Source organism: Tyto alba, unplaced genomic scaffold (genome assembly GCF_018691265.1).
Source record: "Tyto alba isolate M040663 unplaced genomic scaffold, T.alba_DEE_v4.0 Super-Scaffold_45, whole genome shotgun sequence".
NCBI classification, from domain to species: domain Eukaryota; kingdom Metazoa; phylum Chordata; class Aves; order Strigiformes; family Tytonidae; genus Tyto; species Tyto alba.
Window position 1 is genome coordinate 5,419,653 of NW_024881321.1, and position 20,457 is coordinate 5,440,109.

The 20,457-nt window shown below is 40.3% G+C and overlaps 1 protein-coding gene across 1 annotated transcript in view; it reads left to right on the top strand.

Annotated features, from left to right (window-relative positions):
- Window positions 1–6,844, top strand: part of EPSTI1 (epithelial stromal interaction 1) — a 49,301-nt gene extending 42,457 nt beyond the window's left edge. The window contains exons 11-12 of the mRNA XM_042806264.1: window positions 4,756–4,785; window positions 6,268–6,844. The gene's annotated coding sequence lies outside the window, so the exon portion shown is untranslated. The remainder of the gene's footprint in view (window positions 1–4,755; window positions 4,786–6,267) is intronic.
- Window positions 6,845–20,457: the final 13,613 nt, after the last annotated feature.

Genomic DNA, 20,457 nt, shown 5'->3' on the forward strand with positions numbered 1-20,457 from the left:
CTTTCTGCAAGGAACGGCATCCGAGGTACTTCCTTAAATTCAGAACAAGGGTAGTGAAATTGTAAGGGATTTAAAAAAAATATTTAAATGAAAGATGTTTGGAAATGCTGCAGCAATTTTAATATGATGTTGAAATTAGAGGGAAAAAATCCCATGGAAAGTACAGCTGTTCATTTTTTTTACCCGTATAAAATTATGACAAAGAAGACCCAACTGCATCTAATTTAAAATACATAGGATTTGTAAGGATACTTTGAAGAAAAGATATCTTGACTATAGCTTATTAAACTTCCATTATTTCCTTCAGCTGTCCTAATGAGACATTAATGTGACTGTTTAGAATTTCACTCTTCAGTGTAAAAAAAAAAAAAAAAAAGAAAAAAATGTAGTATTCCCATAATGGAAATTTCCATTAGATTGAAATTCCATTGCTGAGAGAACCCTAGTGCAGAAGTGGAAGATTTACAAAGAACTGTGTAGCAAAAGGATGAGACTCTAAGAGAATTTAGTGAATGTGCCAATGTAGAAAAAAATGTTTAATTGATAAACCAGAAAACTTGAATTGGATTAGTTAAAGTGTCTGATGGCTCGTGTGTTGGCAGGAATGCCAGGAAGATTTGGGTTCAAGCATCTACAAACTCAAGGCACAATTAAGAAGCCAATATTCTTGCTGCTGGAGTTCTCCATATATTAGTAGTGGAAGAAGAATGTCTTAATCACTAGAAGCTTTTGGCAAGCCCTGGGCCATGGCAGAGGGCTTGGGAACCTTGGACTGAGGGCGCCTCTATGCACAGCAGTTCTCTTGGTCTTGCCGAGGGGAGGCAGGACCTGCCAGCTCAACCTCCCGTAAGGTCTGTGGGCAGCTGCTTAGAGAACCAGTTGGTTAGAGGCTTTACTGGTAAGGCCTATATCTTGTGCCAGGAACTCCAGGAGTTGTTGAAAGCCAAAATACAGATGTCCAGGCTAGTAAAAGACTGTGAGTATGACAGCACTCTGTACGGCAGGCCTAAATCATCTCCTGAAGGCTGCCATGTCTGCAGATAGCAGAATTAGAGACTTCAGGTAGGACAGAGACGACTGATGCCAAGTAAGGGGAAAAAGGTAAAGTCTGCTGGGTGGGGCCTCGTCATCAAAGGCAGCAAGGGGAGAAATTATTATTTTTATTTCTCTTGCGTCCGTTATCCCAATTTGTAAACTATTTCCTGATAAACTCAAAATGTGTGACACAGCTGATATTCCCAACTTTTAAATTCGAGCATCTCCATCAGAGCACCTGCTGTCACCACTAAAAGAGTTGCCCTTGTCTGCAGAGGGAATGGGGTTTTGCCTTTAGCCAGATGCCATACATCCTCTTCCACAGGGCAGGTGCTGGTATCACCCAACAAGTGCACTCAGCCCAGGCACAGTTTTAGCAACAGATGACTCTGTGACATACGCAGCCAATCTATGATTATTATCTTTTTTTTAATATATATATATTCAAAGAATGCATGAACACAAATGCAATAAAACCCTGTGTGTAGAAGTGATAAATTTCCTATTCTGATGTTTACTTAATGGTTCCCACGGAGCTTGCCTTCTGTTGGGTAATGCTAGATTATTCATTTTTCCTTTATGCTGTGATGTGAGATTTGAAGACTAAACAAAACAGGGAAGGAATAAACTATGAAAGAGTATGTCATCATGGAAAGGAATTAAAAATGAGTATTGGTAACAAGAGCAAGAAAGAGAAATATCTCTCAAAAGACAGGCTGGAGGCTACAACCTCAGTGTCTTTTATTTTACTAAGATTCTTCTCCCTTCCCTTGGGATTTTAAGGAAAAAAACTGAACTCCGGGTGGGGCTTAGAAGTCATGTAGTCAGCAGCGTGGCATTTTACATTACAAGAGAGCTAACTGAAGCAGGTCACACTATATACTAAGATTAAAAGGAATTAGAAATGTTCCCAAAGTTAAGACCTGCAGGTAATTTTTGAGCCTGCTCTGTCTGTGCAGTGGCACAGAAGAGAAAATATTTGTTCTCTTTCCTGCTGTTTTTTTCCTGTTTGAACTCCTTAGAGACACAACAGCTTCACACTTAACAGAAACTGAACATCGCACCATGTTGTCAATATACCTGCTGTATTTTTCACTATTATTTCTATTAGCCTGGTTTCCTAAGGAAATGAAGTTTCTATGATCATGCTGTCTGTCTACATGGAATATGGTTTTCAACCTACCAGCCAGTCTTAGCCAAATTTGAAAGGGAGTATAAGTCTTAAAGATAATGAAGTTTCTATGCGTTTGATGAAAAGCAATGGCTGGCAGAGGAGAGACCCGAAAAAGGTGCCCGCTCTGAGGGGTGGTGGGAAGGACCTGGGCACTCTGTGTGTTGTTGAGCTGCAGCCCTCCAGCCGATCAGCATGGGCACAGCTCCGGGGCAGCCGCAGCTCTGCCTTGTTTCCCTGGGGGCTAGGGGATGTCAAAAGAGACGTGGACATCAACAGGGGACACGGAGAGGAGCAGGGGAAGGTGAAGTTATTGTGTGTGTCTGGGCAGGGGGGAAGAGAGCAGTTGTATTGCCCAGCTGTCCCCTAATCGATAGGAAACCGGTTTTCATTAATTCATCTGCCCTCCAGACATCTCGTGTTTTATTAGGAATATTTATAAGCTGTTATTTCAAGAAGGACCTTCATAAAAATAATCTTTTCTCCCTTTTTTGGTTATAAATGCCAGAATGCTCTCTGGGTGGTTGTGTGGTTTCCTTTTTTTAATGGAAAGACTAATTAATTTCCACTCATGTCTGTGAGCTACTGCGCCATCAGGAGACCATCAAGTCTTGTTGTATGCTATCAAGAAAGTTTTCATGTCCTTTACGCTGCTATTGTCTCTAACATAAGGATAAACCTTTTAGGATAGGAGGGTAAAAAAATAACAGTTGTCATTTTGACATCAAGGTTTAATTGATAAGATTTAATCCTTACTCAGCTGGGACCTATGACTGAGACAGTATGTGTTCACTCTAATAGCATAAATGACCAGTTTTACTTAAATATTAAAATACTTCTATTTTTACAGAAGAATAACTTTAAAACAGTTGCACATTTTTATATTCACTCCCTTGTGAGATTTGCCAATATTCAAGTACGGAGGGGTTTGCAGTGGCCAAATGCTAATGCATGGCAAGCCTGTAACAGAGCCTTTGTTTATTTTTTGCATGGAGATAGAGCACTGTCAAGGACCCTATTGTCTATTTTATTAGTGAGGAGAGGTCACATGGTGAACATATGAAATTTATATGCCTACTCTTCTTTAATGAAATACTAGTTGTCTTGTTGAAACTCTCCGAGCTATAGTAAACCCAGAATCTAGAAGGCAACATGACATAGTGCACCTTCACGTTTCACGTCCCCATTACACCCGGTGTCACGCATAAGAATAAGAAATGCTGTCTTGGATGCTGACTCTGCTCTTTCAGTGGATGCATAATTCTAGATATTTCTTGTGGAAAGTAACTATGCCCTGAATACACAGGTGCAGTGTGACAGGAAACCCCCTTCTCTCTGTTTCCCATATGCAGAACAGGAACTCAATGGATGTTGGATAAATCTGTTTTGAGGAAACACGATTTACGGATAAAACTATTTTAAATAAACATTGTTTGTGGGTTAGTACTTGGTTTAGTTCTTGCAGCATGATTCATGGGAATGTTTCTTTGGAGTCAACCAGCACTTGATTTATGCTGTTTGCTGCCAATCTGAGAGGAAGCATGTCATGAGGTTTACTGTTGCACAGAAAAGAAGAACCATAGCTCAAAGATCCCTGAAGCTACAAGGCCAGCACGCATGCCACAGTTTTCCATACACGATCAGTCTTTAATGCAGACTTTCATGAAATTTTAGATGAATAAAGTTGCACTGAAAATGCTGGTTTCCCAACACAAATAAAAAACATTTATTTAACATGGAAATACTAATAGAATATTTATATAAGAACGTTCCAGAGTGAAATCCACAATGCTTACCTTTGTTTTAATGAAGCATGTGGTTTGCTAACTTAGCTTTAACCTGGTTGGTCTATGTACAATCTGAGTTGGAAAGATTATTACATTTTTTTCCTAAAACTTTGATTTGTGGTTGTTTTTTTTTTTTTTTTTATTTTGAGTAATGTGCTTGTCTTTCCTGGCAGAAGGATGGCAGAAAATAAATAATCAGAAGTATCAGGATCGATATAGGCACTTCAGATGAGCAGGTCCAGGCATACCGTAGCCGAGTTTAATGACTTACGTCTGACAAGGCAGTCAAACAGCATATGCAGATGTGTTCTGCCTGGCTTGACTTTGAGCTCAATCATTCTTTCCTTTGAAAATCTCATCCTAAAAGAGAATAGTGGGAGTCTCGAGAGGAACGGAAGAAACCTTTCATTCTTTCAAATTGTGTGAGATCAAGAAAGTATTGAGGCATCTGAAGATACTTAGAACACTTCTAGATTGATTTTTTCCAGCAAAACCAAGATATGTTTATCCCCTGAGTTGATACATCCTGCTATTCATATTGAGTTCAAATCAAAGAAATATTTATTGCTAGAACTGGAATCTTGCAGAAGGGTTTACTTGTTATTTTAAGTGGAGTTTCAAAAGACAGGAAAGGGCACCAAGTAATCAGAAAAGTTCCACACAACTGCAAAACCATCATTCCTTGCTTAAATATGTGATTATACTGTACAATTTACATTGAACTGTATTCATGCATTTTATTTTTTTTTTTTTTTTATCTAGGAGTCAAACTACTTGGCGTAAAGGAGAAAGGTAAAAAAGAATGAATTTGTTCATTCTTTTTAGTAGCAATTCTGGTGTTAATTTAGCTTCTTATTTGACATTTCATTATGACATTTTATGTGGTTTAATCCTCCAGTAATATGAGAGGGAATCATAACCTAAATGCCTTCCAACTCTGTGTTTGGGGCCATGCAATGGCACATACCTGTTCTGAAACACATTCTTTCATAAAGAACTGCAGATCATGTAGAAGTCAGTGGAAGTGCTGGTGGCATGGAAGGCATCTGATGGGGGTGCCTTGATATTTAGGCTAAAACCTCAATACTGCCTACTACTTCTTTATGCCATGGGCTGTGAGTGGACGAACCTGGGCATCTGAGGAATGCAGCTGGAAATGCAGAAGGCAGCTCTGCAAATGTTTAGTGATCTTAGGTGAAAGAGGATGACTTTGTCGTGGGCTGCATTCTTCCTGCTGTTTCCCATGAGCAAAAAAGGAGACTATTCTTATCGGTGGGGGCTGTTGGTAAAACACCACTACTGAAGCGCAGAAATCAGGTCCTGTTTCCAAATGAACTTTTCATAAGGCTCACTGCACCTATGTTCTTTTCTGAAAGGGGTTCCCTGCCCTAATTCCCAGTTCCAATATAAAGGTTTGTGCAGTGGCTTTACTTCTAGGCTTGGAGTCTTTTGAAGCAAGTTCAGGTACTGGCAAACATTATTCTGGCCTTAGGAGATGGATTGGACATAATTCTTTTTTTGAGAGCTAGGATTTTGTAAAAAGAAATTTTAAAAAGTCAAACTTTAAAAAAAAACCTTTCTTTGAACCCTTCTCCCACAAATGCAGATATTATTCTGTGGCTTTCTTCCTCATTTTCTGCTCCAACAGTTATTTTAGTATTTTTATAGCAGGGCTGTATTTTGAAGACAGTATCTAAATAATAATGTTGGTCTCTCATGAGTCATCTTTTCAGTTTTATGAGGAGTAGAATTGTTATTAAAAATTAACTCAAATTCACTAAAGAAATAATGAGTAGAAAAAGGCAGTTTCCCACAGGGGAAGAAATGGCCATCTTTTTCAGCCCACAATACTATTAGGTTTTATAAACTGTGGGCAGCTGAAGGAGTTCAACACATTGGATTTTTTGTTGTTTTTCACAATATCTACAATACCAATATTATATTTACATATAAACTGTACAAGAATTATGGATGGGTGTGCTTTTTTAAGCCTTGTTCTACTGTTGTTTTGAAAAAACATTTCAGCTTGCTACATTAATATATTGTTCAAAGAGTTACTAATATGTCTGCAGATAATTAGGACATTTTGTGAATTAAATTCACAAAAAGATAGAAATCCCTTCATGAAGGCTTAACATAATTAAAAGCTAAAACCTGTCAGAAGAAAAGGGAGACTTTCTTTTCCAGTGTACTTAATCCTAGAGAAGTTAACTTTGATTTTTGTTTTTGCTGCAAAAGATAATTTTTAATTCTGCTTTCTCCCTCTTGTTACAGGGTATTAGAGAAATATTCACTTTTATCTGGCCTAGGCCAAATGACCTTGTAAAAGCTCCAAGAAAGTGCTCTTTTATCATTGTGACTTTTTCCTTACCCTGACTTCAGCTTCACACCCACTTCATGAGCAATCTGCAGAGACTGGTTTCTAGCTGTCATTATTCACGCATATTTGAAACATCTGATTATGAAAGTCCTATTTAATTTTTAATAAGAGAATGTGTCACTTTTTTTTTTTTTTTTTTTTCATAAATTGTTTTGCCTCTCACGGAATGTAATTATCCGAGTCTTGGGGATCTCAGAAAAAGAAGACATCAGTGGCTGCAGAAGCTGCAGTAACATCTGTTTTCTTGCTGCTCTATACCCAGCCAAAGAGGTCTCAGGGCTTTGAACTAAAGAAGCAGGTAGAGGATTTTACTTTGGGATGGGAAGACATGTCACCTGTTTGGGATTTTTTTGGTTTATTTTGGTGGGGATTTTGTGGAGTTGTTTTGCTATTGTATTCAACAACAGACACTCAAGAAGAAACAGAACTGCATATTGTAGACAGTGTCTTTTAAATATGTTCTTAGAAAAATACACTTCATGAAAGAAATAAAACTTGAAATAACACTGAAATTTATTCTATCTCTCTCACATCTTTTGTGATATGATATACTAGTTTTTCACTTTGCCTGTTTTAACTTGGTAATTTCTGCTTCATGAGTGGGGAAAACTACTGCAAGGTTAGCTTTAGTTTCTTGCTTTTCTTTGTCCCTCTAATCTAATGGAATTTATTTTATATCTCCATGTTTCTGCAGAAAACAACATTTTAATGTTTTACAAAAGTCAGATGCATGACCAAGATATTTCTAATGGAAAAGAAGGGTCCACAGTACATGCTAGATAAACTATGAAGACAATAAAATGTACCTGCAGCATTTACAAGATCATGTTAGGCAAAGTTAAAGGTTTTCTAGGCAGTTTCTTTCAGTGTGCAGGCATGCCACAATATTTTTCCATCACCTTTGCAATACAGAAACTTCATAATGGAACACCCGAAGTTTTACTTAGAAACATAGATGTTGCTACCTTTGCTTTTCACTCTGGGACTCTCTGCTGTTGTCCTTGACGCTCTTTGTCTTGAAGAATTACTCAAATCTCTCATACTACTAGATAGCTGATGTTAATAGGAAATGACAGAGATCTTGGTAACGCTCCATGGTTTAGCCTTTTTTTAAGTATCTGACACTGGGAAAATTCCTTGGGAAGACTTTTGCGTATCTACACAATAGCACTGTACTGCAAGTGGTACTTGGCTGTGCTATCGGACTGCTGCTTTGGAAAATAAATTCACATCTCCCTCCAAGAACTTCCTCACCCAGCCTCCTTTAGTGGAGATCAGGGATGAAGCCTAATGTCTGCAGAGTGGAATATATGTACATGCATACACATGTATTTTAAAGGAAATGCCTTTACTTTAACCAGATCCTTGTATTGTACTCTAATCAGACTAGGACTTGTAGGTGGTCTTTTTGAAGCAGTGAACCTGCAGCCTCTCTGCACTTGACATATGTTACCCCTAGACCCTGCTGACAAAGGCTGAGTGGGAGGGGAAGTCACCATGGTCACTGACAAGTTAAAATTCAATGTGATCATGTTGCTATGTTTCTATATCGAAAGAAAAAGAACTTTTTATTAACCTGCTACTTTCACATGCAGGAACAGTGATGGCAAGTCACCTTGAATAACCTCTTCCATTAAGCTTGTCTACTTGCTTTTGGCAGTCTTCAAAGATGAAACTTGATCACAATCTTCAAAATGCTTCCCCTTATCCAGCATTTCAATCTCTTATTTGAAATGCTCTCTACAAACTATTTCAGACATTAATTATTCCAGCACTTTTTAATGGCGAAGTATCTGAATTTTTCCTCTCCTATCTTTCTGAACAGAACAAACAAATCTATACGAACAGTGGCACAGGAAGTGTCTTTGAGAGCCATGGCCTGCAATGGAGATGATAAGAAGTTATATGTATCCCCAAATTGATGTTAGCAGGATGTCTGGAAAATACTGTTCTTATCCTGTTGGAAAGCTTCCAAAATCTCACAGTTACCACCTCCCTGCACACACACATCCTGCCAAAACTTTATACTTGAAAGCAAAGAGATATTATGACATCTTTTTAAAGGGGCTATAATGAAATGAACTGGTGATAGACTGGGAAAACCGCTTCACGTAAGTTGAGAGTTAGGAACTGATAGTTGGGTGTGTTTGCTATCTACCTGTTAGAGTAAACCTTTGATACAGATTTTCCAAATACAAATAGGTTCCTCTAATTCTAACCTACACCGATCAAATTATCATTTTTGCAGTGGGATAAAACCAGGTTTTATTACTATATAACAGTAAATGGACGTTCATTTTTTTTTTTTTTTTGAAAATTGCTGCTGCCTCCATATAATCTGCACTGATGATCTCCTTGCTCTTTCAGAAACAAACCATGCAAAAGAGAGTGGTATGGGGCTGGAAGTTACAAGAGGAAACCCACTTGCTTTTTCATTGCTGAGAAATTCATTTTAACAAACTGACTAAACCATGATTAGATACTCTGAATTCCAATATAACTTGACAGCAAGATGCCTATGTTTACATTTTGTGATATGCCTATATCAGAAACTACCTTTCTATGAAGAAACGCAATGTTCATTCAAGGACTTACAAGACTGATTCTCCATTATGTACCTAAAAGTTGTTCCAATGGTTTAACTATCCCTGCTTTTAAGTATATCTGCCTGACTCCTAGTTCAAACTTGCCAGGTTTCAGGTATCTGTTACTGAATTTTCTTAGCCACTTGCCTGGTAAATTAAAGAGTTTTCTTCTCTTGGTACTCTTACTTTTTTCAATGTCCGTATTTAGACAGCTTCATTCAATTTACAGTCCTTGTTCAGCTTTTATTCTTAAAAACATCCCAGATTTACAGAAAGCCTTAGATGCAATACAATTTGATATAAGTGTCTTCTTTTTGGTATGTGCCCCACCACCCAGACACTGAAGCAAAATATTATTAGCTACTAGAAAGGGAGCTAATCCATAGCTTACATTTTATGGTACTCATCCATGTTCAGTTCATGCCTCTGCTTCAAGAAATCCAAATCCCTGTCTCCTGTCTTAATCACTGGGCTCTTCAGGGTAGTTCTCAGCACCCAGGCTATGATGGCTCTTCTGCTTTATGCAAAAGAATAGAAATTAATGAGAAGTGAGAAGGCACATGGCTTTATCTAGCCCAAGAGCTGGGTGTTCCTGCTGGGGCCCATGCCATGGCTCTGCTGCCCACTGTAATCATTCCTAAGGGCTCCCTCACACAGCACACTCACTCCTTTACACTTTCAAGTATTTGTTTTCTCTAATCCTGCTCCTCGAAAACAGACTCTGGCAGAAATCCCTTTCGCTCCCTCTGTTAAGCATTCCCCCTCCTTTCCCTTCAGTTATGCCTCCTTTCCTGTTAAAACCCTCTACTTCTCCAGCTGAATTCAATCAGGTGCTTACAACCCACAGATTCTTCTTTGTCACTCTTGACTCCTTCATAAAGTATCTTTCTCTGCTGTATCTTACCAAAGAACAAGTGGACAAAATATTATTGCTATTTCCTGCTTCAGCTTAAATTTTTTCATTTGCAATCATCCCTCTCTTTTCTGAGAAGCAGGTATGTTTTTCTGACTCCCCTTTGTGTCCCCTACTTATCCCACCCTTTCCCATCTTGGTATGGGTCTGTATTAGGAAGAACACTGCCAATAGGTCAAGGGAGGTGATCCTTCCCCTCTACTCAGCACTGATGAGACACATCTAGATTTCTGAGTCCAGTGCTGGGCTCCCCACTACAAGACATGGACACGCTGAAGTGAATCCAGCAAATAGCCTAGAAGATGATGGACTGGATCATCTTTGATATGAGGACAGACTGAGGGAGTTGGGACTGTTCAGCCAGGAGAATATGAGGCTCAGAGGGATCTTATCCATGAAGGTAAATATTGGAAGAGGGGGAGTAAAGGAGATGGACCCAGGCTTTTCTTGGTGCCCAGTGACAGGACAAGAGGCAAGGGGCACAAGTTAAAACACTGAAGATTTTGTCTAAACACACAAGCCCCCTTTTTTTTTGTACTGTGAGGATGATCAGGCACTGGCACTGAGAGGCTGTTGCCCATGGAGGCTGCTGAGTATCCTTGGAGATATTCAAAACCAAACTGGACAGTTCTGAGCAACCTGCTGTAGGTGACTGCTCTGAGAAGGGAGATGGGACTAGACCTCCAGAGGTGCCTGTGAATCTCACCTGTCCTGTGGTGATATCCTCATCTGTCCATAGCTATTTTCATCTTGTGCTATCACTCATTTATTTCCTCAACCTGCACTTTCCACTTTCAGCTCACAATCCAGGAAAGAGCTGTTGATTCACCCTGTGGACATAAAACAAAATTTTTGTGCCCCAATTAAATTTAACTGCTTCCAACTCCCTTTTAAAATTTATTTTAAAAGTAGATTGTTTACAGTAATTCTACACCTGTTAAATTAATTATTTAAGAAGCAGTTTAAATCAATATATCAAATTATTTTGTTTCGTCTAAATCTTTTTGTCTCCATCCCCATTTCTTGTTAGCCAGTCTTGGTCCTCTTGAGCTCTGGTGGCTTTCCTCCAGCTCTCCACATGCTCCTTCAAGCAGCTCTGGATAGCTCTGCAGGACCCTGCACACCAGCTGCAGTGCATCTGAGGTCTGAACTGCTCACTTCCCTCCCTCACCTGTGGAGGAGGAACCTGTCAGTGTCTCATGTTATCTGGAATAAATGCTTTCTCTCATCCTGCTCTTAAAGGAGTCACTGCAGTGCCAGCAATCATGGGCAGGTACTCAGCAGATGCTGACACTGTTAGTAGAGGGGGAGCATTCACTGTGACTAGGGCTTGGTAGAAATGCAAGTTTGAAGATGATAGAAAATTCACTTCAGCTTCTTCAGTCTCTCATTAAAGGCTTTCCAAATTTCAAACCATTCTAGGGATCTCATCTGAACTCTGTCCAGTCTTTTCTCATTAAAATAGGGTGGGTTTTTTTTCTTGCCACCATTAATTCATTTTTTATTTCATTTGCAGCCCACGTTCCCTATTCCTAGCTGTTTGATCTTTGCACATAGCTCTGTAATTAAAAGAAGGCAAACCCAGGTTTTCCTGCTGTCTGAACCTCTCTCTAGAAGCTATCTTTATCTCTCATTCAGTTAGTGCCAACCACAGCCTTTACCACCAATTTCTCTTCCCTTCCAATACATGAACACCCCTGAACTACATTTGGATAAGAAAATTCTACCAGCAAGGTTATTTTTGAAAGATCATTCCCATTTAGTATTTTCTTTTAAAATCTTTAGTAAATTTTTAAGTTGCTTACCTAGACTTTGGAGTTTGAATAATTCCATTGTTTTTAAATTAAAAAGTCATGTGGCCTTATATAAATCAGCTATTTTAACAAATGCATATTTTATCAGACTAGTAATCCCACCAAAAATACTACTTATTTATATTTCAGGTTTTTTCTTTCATTAAACCATGTTGTCTGGTAGTAATTATTCTGTTCACCCTTAAGTCTTTATTGAACACATCTTGTTTTGCCTTCCTGAGATTTTTCCCTGGGTAAGCATTAAATTGACAGACCTATAGTTACATTTTCAGCACATTTTCCTTCGGAAATATTGAAAAATTTGGTTCCTGTCTTCTCTGTTCAATCTTTTGGACAGTCACCATCTCAGAGGACTTACCCATTATCCTACTTTGAAAACAGCAGTTTAACAATCTCATCAGTCAATACTTCTACAGCCAACGGCCCAAGTTTTCTGCCTTGTTGATATTTAATAACCTACTGCTTTACTAAAGGAATAAAAAAATATATATTTCCCTCTTCTAATCTAGAAATACTCATCTGTGTCCACAAAATAAATAAGAATTTATTTTACTACCAGAAGTGAGGATTTTGCACTTTTGCATCCTCTTTGTCACAGTGTTTGTTATTGAGCTAATCTGTGGGGGTGGCAGAGTCTCTTTTCTGATGCTCCTTATCTTAGATACTTTGACTCTGCCTGAAGTGGTGTGTTTCCCTGGAGGTAAGTGTACAGTAGCAGCATCCCCCAAAATCATAGAATAGTTTGGGTTGGAAGGGACCTTTAAAGGTCATCTAGTCCAACCCTCCTGCAAGGACCAGGGACATCTTCAACTACATCAGGTTGCTCAGAGCACCATCCAACCTGGCCTTGAATGTTTCCAGGGATGGGACATCTACCACCTCTCTAGACAATCTGTTCCAGTGTTTCACCACCCTCACAAAAAATTTCTCCCTTTCATCTAGACTAAATTTACCCTCTTTTAGTTTAAAACCATTACCCCTTGTTCTATCACTACAGGCCCTACTAAAATGTTTGTCCCTACCTTTCTTATATTCCCCCTTTAAGTATTGAAAAGCTGAAATAAGGTGTCCTGGGTTTGAGTGAGTGTTGTGGTTTGAGCCTACTCAGCAGCTAAACACCCCACAGCCGCTCACCCACCCTCCCCCCACTGGGGAATGGGGAGGGAATCGGAGGGGAAAAGGGAGACTCGCGGGTTGAGATAAAAACATTTTAGTAGCAGTAACAGAACAATACACTGACAGCAGTATCAACAGGTAATGTACAATACAGCTGCTCACCTCCCACCAACTGACACCCACCTGCTCCCGGCCAGCAATCCCCAACACAAAGGCCCCACAGCCACACTCCCAGGAGTGAGAGCCCCTCCTGGCCCACTCCTGCCTTTATATAGTGAGCACAGTGTCACGTGACATGGGATATCGGCCAATCGGGGCCCAGCCCTCCAGCTGTGCTCCCCCCGCCCCCGCACACAGGTGAGGGCACTGGGCCCTGGGGAGCCCCTGGGGTCTCAGGGGGCTGCAGCTCCTCCCGCTGCCAGACCAACGGGAGCTCTAGTCCAGCCCCAACCAGGACACCACTCAATGCCGTGTTCTTTTGCCCAGGTATTTATAAGATTATTTCGAAAATGAGTACCATTATCTGACTCAATTCTATCTGGGGTGCCATGCTGCCACAGGACTTGTTTTTCAAGGCCCAGAATAGTGTTCCGAGCAGTGGCATGGGGCACAGCACATGTTTCCAGCCATCCGGTAGTTACTTCTACCATTGTGAGCACATAACGCTTACCATGCCGAGTTTGTGGGAGTGTAATGTAATCGATCTGCCAGGCTTCCCCTTATCTATACTTTAACCATCTCCCTCCATACCAAAGAGGTTTGAAACAGCTTGGCCTGCCTGATTGCAGCACATGTCTCACATTCATGGATAACCTGTGATATAATGTCCATAGTTAAGTCCACCCCTCGGTCACGAGCCCATCTATATGTTGCGTCTCTTCCTTGATGGCCCGAGGAGTCATGGGCCCAGCGAGCCCTAAATTTTTCGCCCTTATGTTGCCAGTCCAGATCTACTTGGGCCACCTTAATCTTTGCAGCCTGGTCCTCCTGGTGGTTGTTTTGCTGTTCTTCTGTTGCTCGATTTTTGGGTATATGAGCATCTATGTGGCGTACTTTCACAACCAAGTTCTCTATTCGAACAGCAATATCTTGCCACAAATCAGCAGCCCAGATGGGTTTGCCTCTACGCTGCCAGCCTTTCTGTTTCCACTGCTGCAACCACCCCCACAGGGCATTTGCCACCATCCATGAATCAGTGTAGAGGTAAAAGACTGGCCATTTTTCTTGCTCGGCGATACTTAAGGCCAGCTGGATGGCTTTCACCTCTGCAAATTGACTGGATTCACCCTCTCCTTCAGCAGCTTCTGCGACCCGACGTGTGGGGCTCCACACAGCAGCCTTCCACTTCCGATGTTTCCCTACAATGCGACAGGACCCATCGGTAAATAAGGCATATCGCTTCTCATTATCTGGTAGCTCATTATATGGCGGTGCCTCTTCAGCTCGGGTCACCTCTTCCTCTGGTGACATTCCAAAGTCTTTGTTCTCTGGCCAATTTGTAATTACTTCTAGTATTCCTGGGCGGTTGGCATTTCCTATTCGAGCCCGCTGTGTGATGAGCACGACCCACTTACTCCACGTAGCATCAGTTGCATGATGTGTTGAGGGGACCTTGCCTTTGAACATCCAGCCCAGTACTGGCAGTCGGGGTGCCAAGAGGAGCTGTGCTTCTGTACCAATCACTTCTGAAGCAGCTCAGACCCCTTCGTATGCTGCCAGTATCTCTTTTTCAGTTGGAGTATAACGGGCTTCAGATCCTCTATATCCTCGACTCCAGAATCCCAGGGGTCGACCCCGGGTCTCCCCTGGTGCCCTCTGCCAAAGACTCCAGGTGGGGCCATTCTCCCCGGCTGCAGTGTAGAGCACATTTTTAACATCATGTCCTGCCCGAACTGGCCCAAGGGCTACAGCATGAATTTCTTGTTTAATTTGTTCAAAAGCTTGCTTTTGTTCAGGGCCCCATAAAAAGTCATTTTTCTTTCGGGTCACTTGATAAAGAGGGCTTACGATCTGACTGTAATTTGGAATATGCATTCTCCAGAAGCCTACCACACCTAAGAAAGCCTGTGCTTCCTTTCTGCTGGTTGGTGGAGACATAGCCCTTATTTTATTAATCACATCCATTGGAATCTGACGACGTCCATCTTGCCATTTGATTCCTAAAAACTGAATCTCCTGTGCAGGGCCCTTGACTTTACCCCGTTTTATGGCGAAGCCAGCTCTCAAAAGAATTTTAACTATTTTCTCTCCCTTCTCAAAAACCTCTTCTGCTGTATTCCCCCATATAATGATGTCATCAATGTATTGTAAATGTTCTGGAGCTTCACCCTGTTCCAGTGCAGTGTGGATCAGTCCATGGCAAATAGTGGGACTGTGTTTCCACCCCTCAGGCAGTCTGTTCCAGGTGTATTGGACACCCCTCCAGGTGAAAGCAAACTGTGGCCTGCATTCTGCTGCCAGAGGGATGGAGAAAAAGGCATTGGCGATATCAGTTGTGGCGTACCACTTGGCTGCCTTTGACTACAATTCATACTGAATTGTTCAATTGAACTCAATTGTTCAATTGTATTTGTTCAATACAAAACCAGAAAAAAACATTTCTCACTTTGAGAATCTGCAATTTCCTCCTCAATATAGAGTATCCTATGCTATTTCAGTTTTTCTTTGCTTTTGTGGATTTTATTGCTATTGACACTCTCTTTTTTTTTTTTATTTTTTTTTTTATATTATTTTTTTAAGAAAAGGTTCAAAAGGCTTGTTGGAATGCTTGTATCTTGATTTGTATTTGTTTTGTTGATCTATACAACTGAATTTCTTCCTCCTTCACGAAGACTCTGGGAAACAGATGTTGTGCTGTTGTTGCACATCTTGAAGGTCAGCAATTGCTAGCAGAGCAAGGCAGAGACTAGAGCCTTCAATCCTAGAAATTGGACTACTTCTCTTTATTCAGGTACCTGATTCAACCCCATTTAAATAAATCAAAAACACTTGCTACAAAGAACTAATCTGGACCTTTTACTGGAGGTTAAAGTAAGTGGATTGCAACTGCAAAGCTGTAATACATGAGGAAGTTTCTTAGGTAAATTTCACCTATTTTGCCCAATTTATTTTTAACCTGAAGTAAAAACCAAACAAACAGACAAACAAACAAAACCAAACCAAATCAAACAAACAAGAACAACAATAAAACCCCACACACAATTAAAAACCCAAACCACAAAACCAAGCCAAATCAAAACAAAGCACTTTTTGTTTTCATTTCCTCCAGAGAGAAGAAATGGTTGAATTTGATAGGCTGGAAATTTTTTTCCATTAGCCTTTATTTTACGTGACTTCAGAAGTTCTTCAGTACCTTGTCATACTGGATCAGTTCTGATTAATTCCCTGTTCTATTGAACTTTTATGTTTTCTGTATGTGAGATCAAAACTCAAAGTTCCAATTACTTTACTCTTTAAATCAATGTCTCTTGGCTCTCCTTCAAAAAAACACTGTATGAAGCAGTGATTCATTCTGCTTTCTCTGTTTAATCTAGGAAAATGCATTTCTTGCTCTTTGTACACTGGCAATTGTCTCCAGCAGAAGAATGGGAAATATTGGAATTGAAATAGGTTAAACTGATATGAAAGAAAACCAACCATAAAGATAAAATAGTTTAATAAAGAGATTCAATGTAATTATTGCCTTACAAGTTACAACTCCTTTTGATTTCAAGTGGAATAACCAGAAATTTGGTCTTCTGCAGATTAGCTCTCTGGTGTCACAAAATGGACAGCTTTTAAGACGTTGGAGTGGTTATGTGGGCTCATGAACAAGTACTGAAAACAAATATTACTATGTTAGCATTTTGAAAAATCTATGATTCATTGAGAATATCTTTCTTACTGGTTCTATTTTCAATTTAACATAAGTAATGATAATGTCGTGAGGCGGAACAAACTGAAAAGGTAGGCAGAATACAAATATGGAGGTGGTACAAATAGACCACATATTATTTTTGTAGTTTGCATGTGGAGAGGAGAAGCGAACATAAATTGGTCTTGAAGGAGCAGTTTATTTTCTGCTCCAAGGAGTGTCTTGGAGGAATTCTTACTGCAGGAAGAATTCCGTTTTCTGAACTGTCTGGAGAGCAAATCTGTGGAACCATCTGGTAGGGGATCTTTGACACCTAAGATAAATCAGCCTATAAGGATGTTTGTCTGTCTTTGCTGTCTATGGGTAGAACAGAAATAATCACCACAGACTATGTTCCTAATTTGGGGGTGACATGAATGCCAGCTATAACACCCTAAGCACCAAAAAAAGTGATTTATTTGCAGCATATTCCCATAGTTGCAACCATATGGGTAGTCCTAGGGCCCTTTTAAAAAATTGTTTTCACAAATGAACACAAGGGTTTTCCATGAGGTTACAGTACTCCACACTTCAGTCTGTCAGTTATCACAAGTCAGTCTTCCAGGCAAATACAGGGATCACAGTTTAAAATAGAGTCATCAGTACTTACTGATATTTATTAGCTGGAATTATATGTTGATATTTGTGGCATTCTAACCTTAAAGGTTGTTGAAGGGTCAACTGAGATTAGAAGCCTATTGTGTGAGCACATTGTTCTGTGCATTGCTGTTCACTGAGAGTCTCTGACCCAAAAAATCTTTGTTTAAACAGGCAAGCAGAGGGTAGGGGAAAAAGGAATATAATATAAGAACAAATTGATGGCTGGCAAACAACAAACAAATTCTCAGATATGTTTATTTAATTCTTCAGGTGTTCATTAGAGAGGATTAATTAAATGAAGGAAGTAAGGGAAGGTGGGATGAGGGTGATTAGCATGGGCCAGAAGAGAGCAGAGGAGCCTGTAGCTGAAGTGAAATGGTTGTGGAGACAGTACGTTAGCAGTCAACCAGCTTAAAAGCTTTTGTGGTCCCAGGAAGGTGGTATCATGGCTATGCTAGAATTGGAGGGGGACCACTCAATAGGTCTGGAGTGGGATTGCCAGGAGGGAGTTCTGACTATGGCTAACTGGCATCTTTGTGTTTTTTTCCCTGTCTATGGCCTGCAGATGTCCTTCTGCCATTTATGGGCTTTCATTCACATCCCAACTAGGAGGGACTTAGACAGGGTTAGACCTTGAGAAGATGATGCGTTATGACTTTATTGTTGATAAAAAAATATTTTCAGCTCTGAGCCACCTTGCTTCACCCTGCTGCTGTTTGTCAGGCATCCATTTGAAGGGGACGACAACACCCATAAATACCTAGTACCAGTACTGAGGTTTATGTCACTTGATACACTATTTCATCCTAAAGGCAATATAGACCGCACAGGCCTCTAAGATACCTTGAATCTGACAGCATTTAAAATAAATATGTATGGTCAGATCATAAAGAGGGGTAAATCAGCATAGCCTCAGTGAAATTGGGTCCTTTAAACTGCACATGAATTACATATCTCGGTGCGAGCAATCCTGAGCAGCTGAGTCTCATGCATTGTAAAGGAGACACACAGCTGGCTCCAGGCAGGTTGGGGGGATTTACAGACACCCCCTATGGCAGATTGGGCTGGCAACAGACTTAATCCTGGGTATCCTTTCAGCAAGCTGCAGCCTATTGCTACCACACCTCCTTGCACCTCCTAAACATACCAACTGTGCATTTACTGCGGGTGCCAAAGCAGTGTGGTCATGCCATCAGTAAAGGAGATACTGGAGATGCCCAGCAGGGTCAGCGATATGCCAAGCCACTGCCTGATCTCAGTTACAGCTAAAGCCCACAGATGAAGGCAGAACCAGCTCACTCTGTTTAATTGCAAAAAGGACATTAACTGCAGAGCTGCAAGGGCAAAGATCTGGCTGTTATGTTCAACCCTTCCACATGTCAGGGAAAAAGGCCAATAGTACTATGTGCTAATGGATCCCAGTAGTGATGAGTTAGTCTTTTCCTTGGACACTTCCTTGCTAGTGGATCTGTGAAGCGTTTTCCTACTACAATAAGGTACAGTTAGCGTGTCAAAGGTGGTCCTCTGTGCCAAAGCCTACTCAGTTTCTACAAATATTTTGTTCAACAAATTGCCCAAGCTCCCAGCACATGGTTAATCCTTCATTCACCAAAGGCTGCATTCCTCAAGTGTTAAGGGGCCAGTTAAAGTCTACCATAAACTTTTATAACAAGCTTCTGTACTGAGTATCCAGCAGTCTCACTTTCTCTGTTACCTGGCCTTGCATGTGTATGGATGAGACCCAGCCTGTTCTGGAGTGCCCATGTCTGTCACTGGGAATACAGCGTGCTGGAATTTATTAATCCACTTTGCTCAGCATTGCCACCCTGGTCAGCACTGCAGCATTAGTTGTGTTCGTTCAGTACTTCCACTTCTTATTGAGTGATGATTAGATCTGAGCAGCAGGGACCGGTGAGTCATCAACGGGTATAAATTCCAGGCTCTGTTTAAATGTTCAAAAAGGTGGTAAATGCATGATATATGAACTGTTAAAATCTTCTGCAGTTGGGAAAGCAGTATGCTATAACCAGGATTTATTATTAATATATTAAAAATTTCTTGAGTATTTCGCTGATAAATGTCACAAGGGGTTGTATTCTTATTGTGCCGTAATTAAAATGAATGTTTCAAAGATGCCTGCCCCCAGGCTGACAATAATGACAGTGGAAACAAGTGAGGAAAATAAAAGTTAATGAAACTGGACCAGAGTTAAGAGATGTCACAAAACTGACTTTATTCCATATGTGCACAAGTTCCATTTAGAAATATTTAATAGTAAGCATATAACTATTATTACACCCATAAATTAATCTTCGCTGACAATGAATAGTTCATTATTGGTTACTCAGAGTAGAGTTTAACAACAAGCACACAGCTTGCCAAAACCTTTCAGATCAGGCACAACAGTCTTCAAAGATGACAGTGACAAATATCCTACACATTTAATCCAAAAGGTCTTTGGATGCCTCTGTGGTCTTCCAAGAGGTACCTCAAGACAGCTGTGGGGCCTGGATGCCCCCCACAGGCCTCCCCCCATAGCGTGGGGGAAGCTGTGCGTTCAGGTGTGCCTACGGCATTGGCAATAAGTCTGTTGCCAGCCCACCCTGCCACTGGGGTGGCTGGAAGGCATCCATATGCCTGGGAACTGAGCAATTCAGGGAGCACTGTATGTTCCTGCCTGCTCTTTAAAAAAAAAAAAAAAAAAAAAAAAAAAAAAAAAAAAAAGAAAAGAAAAAGTCAGAAAAGGTGTTGAACTACTCTTTGGGCAGGTATTAGCTTTTAGTGTTAATTCTTAGTTTGATCACCAGCACAAGAAAAAGGCCTAGTTGTCTTTGTTCTAGGGCTCTGAAAAAATACAAGAATGCAGCAAAATACAAAACTCTTAACCTAAGCTGGCACAAGGAGAAATTCTGTCTTAAAACTGTGAGAGAGGCATTGGATATATGACCAAGGAAATCTGTCTCAAAACATCTATTGTCTTGGAATAAAAGAGTCAGCTAGGAACAATACCAGAAGAGACATAAAAAATAATTTAAAAAAAAAAAAACAACCAAACATAAAAATTAATTTGATTAGTTACAATAATTAGAGTGTAAAACCACCTGAAATAATGAAATAAGAAGATTCACCTGTTCTATGGTCTAAATAAAATACTTATAAGAAAC